We start from the raw sequence: 5,631 nt of genomic DNA, 5'->3' as shown, positions 1-5,631 counted from the left end.
CAACCATTCTCCCAAGGCTGAGCGGGGGCTCCTATAGGTGAAGACTGCGGCATAGATTGGAGACTGGTGTCTGGAGAATACTGGTACTGACCAGGCCTTATATTTATGTTATGTTATTATTAACAATACAACATGGTATTTATTTCCAGGCATGCGGGGCCAGTACCTTTTCCACCACACCAGCAATGTTTATACTTTAATGCTTCATTAACATGAGTGGCCAAGTGAACTTTTCCCAGTGAAAACCTGTTGGAGCTGGAAAAATTTCTACTCATAGCAGTCAGTGTGAATTCCAATTTACACAGTGGTTTGTATTAGAAGTTCTGTAACTTTTTTGCCATTTAAAGTAATTATTGTCCATGTTTATTGTCCAAGACGTGTTCTAACTTTACTAGATGACATTTTGCCATTTAAGTAGAAAACCATTGCATGAAGTGTCTCTTTGGCAAACATCCAGTAAACATCCAACAAACACGATTAAAACATGTCAACTCTTTTTTTATTTTTTTCAGCATCTTGGAGGTTTAGTAGATAGATACAGCAGATAGAAATCTGATCAGTTTGGCACCTGAGCTGTGCCGATACAATCACTTTTCTGACCCACCTGTTTGAATAGTCAGGCGTACGCTGCACTAAACTATTAAAACATAATTACTACACACATTACTATTACCTAATCCCATATACAGTAAAATCACATAGCACAAAATTATTAAATTGCTCAACCCCAGTTCTACCCTAATTAGATTTAGCTGCTCAATAGGTTTTGAGTAATCTAACAATGGATTTTCTATTGCTTGGCAGCAGAAACTTCAGGCACATTATCGGAAAACCTTTAGCCATCTTTTGGACCACTTTGGACTTTGTCATAAGTCCACACATAAAAAAAGCACACAATTAGCCCAGATATACCAAACTACACTGCAGGTTAGACCAGAAAAGCCAAACTGGACTGCAATGTAACATGTTTGCCCATGTTGCCCCTGCAGTTGTAGTGTGGTTCTACTTCCAGAGAAAAATAAACAACTGTACATCTAGAAATGACTTGTCATTTTCAGAAACTGTGCCACAATCAACCCTTGGCTGTGTGCAAATGCATGCACAAAATGGTTCCCAACTGTTAGTTAAATAATAAAATTTGGGAGCATAATTGAGCCTGCAATGTTGTTAATCACAAGTGTGAAATGGTTTAAAGACTGGAATTGATACAAAGGTTACCTTACCCATCCTGCTGGCCAACATAAACAGTTGGTGAACTGTTGGTCCTTGGGCCAAATATTGGACAAGCTTGGTTTAAGTAATCACATTCTCACATTATTCATTAAGCAAGGTGAGCGTTCATATTCACTAGCTATTTTAAAACATGAAATCCATGCCTTATACTTCCTCTGACTTCAGCATTTATAGTTGGATGTTTTACATTGATGAAAAAAATATAGTTGTATTTTGGAGACAAACACAGTTTCTCTCCTGAGACACCTGCCTTCCATTCCATTCCATCTTCTCTTCTTTACTTTTATTTGGTATTTTGTGAGTGAAACAGTCATAGCTGACTTACTTTCCCAATATCCTGTGTATTTTTACATTTGGAATACCTTAACCATTTCCATCAAGAATTGGTTGCCAGTTTTTTCTTCATCTCCAAATAAGCATAGAATAAAAACCTGAAATGCCTTCTTGACAATTCTTTCCACTTTTATAGGAGACATATGTAACAACTTTGCCTTGATGAACATTTTATGGTACAATATCTTCCTAATTTTGCAAAAATGAACTTGTTTCCCTTTTCTTTATTAAAAGAACTTTTTATCATAAGAGTACAAAATATTTCTTGATATAATGTTACATTTTTATGTTCAGCAGATGGAATACATTATACAACACATTCACAAATCATAATTCTAATATGCTCTATATTATAGGGAACAGCATGTTTTCCGGGTAGTGGGAATAAAAATGTCAGGCATTTTGGCATCTTTTTCGATGAACTCTGGTTTTCTGCCAGTGGCTTTACAAAAGAGCTGCACACTCCAGTTTCTGAAATATACATATAAAAAAGTTAGCAGCCCATCATTAGCATTTCAAAGGCATTTTTTTTTAATAAAGATGGTTACGTTCTGAGTGATGTCACACATTTTCCTGCTTTCACACTATTCTAGAGCTGTATTCATGGAAAGGCTAAGTGAACTGAGATGGTCATGTGATATGTTTAGAGCTGGTGTGAATAAGAATGTAAATAACATAGAAACTATTATATTTATTGAAAAATGAGAGTTGAGAATAGATTAAACTTTTTTGGCAAGCGTAAGGAACAATTATGGGCCTATTCACACCTATTCATTGTGTAACTTGAAGAATTGTTGCAATGCATCAATTGTTGTGTTGCAAAGAGACCAACTGCACACATGAATTTGGTAAAAAGGCCTCAATGGCCACTTTATTGAACAGAACAACTGTCTATAACAATACATATATTCAACCTAAAAGAACTTTAACATTAATATGATATTACTATAACAATTCCACAAAATGTTCTCTCATATTTTAACAGACAGTACTACAAACCCCCCATTCTCCCATCTTGCCTCAGATTCTCAAAGGCTGCTACAAACCTGATCCATGTTCTCAGCCACACCACACTGCCTCAGTAAAAAATCTTTTGCCACAGCCCACGTAAAACCACAATTGAACACCACACTGTGATGGGTCGCACCACCATTTCACCATACCATAAAGCATTACTTCCAAGGACCTCAGCTCCCTCCAGTAGCAACAAAAAACCTCTCAACTACATACAACTCAAGAAGGTAATTTAACCTTCCACCAGATCTGTGTGAATTTCCCTACACCACCTCCCCTTTAACTGCTACTAATTCACAGCCAAACCCCACTCAACTAGTCACCCAACCTGAACCTTACCTGCACTTTTTGCCCATTCCTTCCCACTACCCCTTGCACCTGGTCATGACCCCTACCTACGTCTATTCCTCCTGTGGCATAGCTCTGGACCCTACTTTAAAAAGATAGCAAACCTGAATTTTTGGATTTTTCATGCCTGGGTTGTTGTGCAGGGCTAAACTACAAGAAAATGCATTTTTTAAATCATTTTACTATTTTCTACCATCTATTGCTCAGAAAAAAATATATGTATGTGTGTGTGTAGCTAGATGTGGCACCAAACTAAATTTGTATCTGACAAAAAGATGTCTTCAGAATATTAGTTTTTAAATGCTCTAATATTAGATCTGGAATTAAAGTGGTTAATAGATTACAAGAATATTACATATTATGACATTTACTTATTAACCATGTTTGCAAATAAATTGTGTAAGATTTGTTGAAGACTTTACTTGATGAGGGGGTGTATGTTTTTAAAGTGCATATCAATCTGTTATAATTATACTAATGATTGCTTCAAATCACCTGGAAAAACAATTGACATATACGCATATTTTTATAAAAGATAATCTGCAGATTGTCCAGTAATGAGAAGAAACTGAGTACACCCAAGACAGCTGTTGACTTTTTGAATGTTCTTTGCAAATGTATTTACTGTATATAGAAAAAAAGTTGTATATGAACATTCCCTGTAACATATTTGTAACTGAAATGAAAGTTGTCAAGGTCAGCACAGGATGAAAGGAAGCTGTCCGATGCCTCCAGGCACCTACAGTTTGGTCACTTCTCAGAGAGGGAGGACAGAGAATTTTCCCAGACCTTTAAGCATGTATAGTTTAGGTATCTTTTACTTCTATTGTGTATATTTCCATTTTTTTTTCTTTACAGCCAGAACATGTAATGTTAGTCTTTCACTTGATTCCTATTGCTGGATGCAGCTGGTAATCAGAATTTCTATAACCTGTGTTCAGAAAAATTTAGGTGCTGTCATTCCTAAATTCTCATTTTAAAACATCAGGTACCTGACTGTCATGTTGGCCACACAGTAATAGTCAACATACTGGCTTTACTTTGAATTTATTAGGTGTATGTTTATTTTAGATTTAGAATCAGAAAATATTGAATCCAGATGCAACCAGGCAATAAGATTTTTGTATTTGATATTTAATGGAAGGTGTAATGATAAGAAGCCCTAATGAATATTAGAAAAGTGACACTAAACTGTTGTTTTTTAAAAAAATTAAAAAAAATGTAATACATATCATCCTTGGAAGCATTGTGGAAAACAAAAAAAAACAAAAAATAGAGAGACATAAGAGGCCTTGAAGCACAGAACTGGGTGGCTAGAGATAAGCTTTAATTACTTCTGAGAATTTCAATGAACATGTAACCACGTCCTATCATGATGTCCCCCTTTTTTAATTTGCATTTGCTGGTGGCAGATGGACACATTCAGTCTGAGCATTGGATTCTGGTGCCACCACCAGCCACCCAACCATGACAAGAGGCTGTCAGTATGTATGTACACTGCTGTCACCTGAGCATGCCACTCTTAAGAGTCCGTGCAAAAATGTGTATTTTATGCAGGTGCAGCAAGACAAATAAAAAAAAAGAAAAAACTAAAAATTTAGTTATGTGATGATCATATGCGGTCCAGGTTTATCCTCTGACTCAGCTCTGCATCAATTAACTATATAATCATTTGCTTTAGGCATTTACAATATATTATTTCAGTTTTAAAATGCAAATACAGAGATGGTGAGTTTATAGGAAATTTACATGAAAGCATTTTCAATCCATACAGTTCTACCTGAAAAAAGTAGATAGTTTGGGCAAGTAAAAAACTGCACATATAAGCAGAGCTAACAAAGTGTGTAAAGTGCATTTCTCATTTCACTCCCGGGCCTGTTTTGATATGTTATAAACCTATTAAGTTTGGTTTCTATAAAATTCATATTTTAGTTCTGAGAATTACAGAACGTACGTGGAGGGTTATTTGACTTTTGAATAGGTGGGGAAAACCTTTTTTTTAACTGTTGTATGCCCCATATATACTACTTTTTAGGCAAATATTGGTAGCATTATTTATCTTTAAACCAGTATTTATAATTGTTAAGTTGACTTACCTTAGTGATGACTCCTTTCATTCTGCTGCTTACAACTCTGAAATCTGGAACCCAATGTCCAGGTTAATGCTGAGAGTGCTTATGTATGATGCCATGATATGTATTGATGTATGATCAGTAGAGGATCAGAATCATATAATTAGCTCCTGTCCACCTTTCTATGGGTCAGGAAATTAGGGTAAGTCTCTAAGTGAAAATAGGGACAGCAATACAAATCAGTTTCTAACTTGATCTGACAATATTATCTATCTGTTTGATATGATCTGAATATATGATCTAACTATAAATACACATACATTTTGAATATAAAGAAAAACTATTCTATCCAGAATTTATGTGTTTGTATAGTCAGATCAAATTTTACTTTTTTAAAATGGTTAAAATCACTGCCAGTTTATTTTTGTTATTTATGCACCATTTGGGGAATTTTCTCTCATCTCCTGACTGCAGTACAGACTTTTGTATACTTTTTGTTCTGAGGACACCTCTAAAAGTTAACCAACTCATCCTGTTTTGGTAACAATAGCAATCGGGATGAGCAGGGTGGTGGACAGAGAATCCTTTTTAGTGGGTAACTTATACCAAATATCTGAAATTAAAAAAAAAA

General features: G+C 35.3%; 1 protein-coding gene across 2 annotated transcripts in view; it reads left to right on the top strand.

Annotated features, from left to right (window-relative positions):
* The window catches only part of PCDH9 (protocadherin 9), a 1,263,257-nt gene that overhangs the window by 341,246 nt on the left and 916,380 nt on the right, over window positions 1-5,631 (top strand). The window lies entirely within an intron of this gene.

Source organism: Pyxicephalus adspersus, chromosome 1, assembly GCF_032062135.1.
Source record: "Pyxicephalus adspersus chromosome 1, UCB_Pads_2.0, whole genome shotgun sequence".
Lineage (NCBI taxonomy): Eukaryota > Metazoa > Chordata > Amphibia > Anura > Pyxicephalidae > Pyxicephalus > Pyxicephalus adspersus.
The sequence above is the reverse complement of the archived record's forward strand: the minus strand, read 5'-3'. Positions and strand labels throughout refer to the sequence as shown.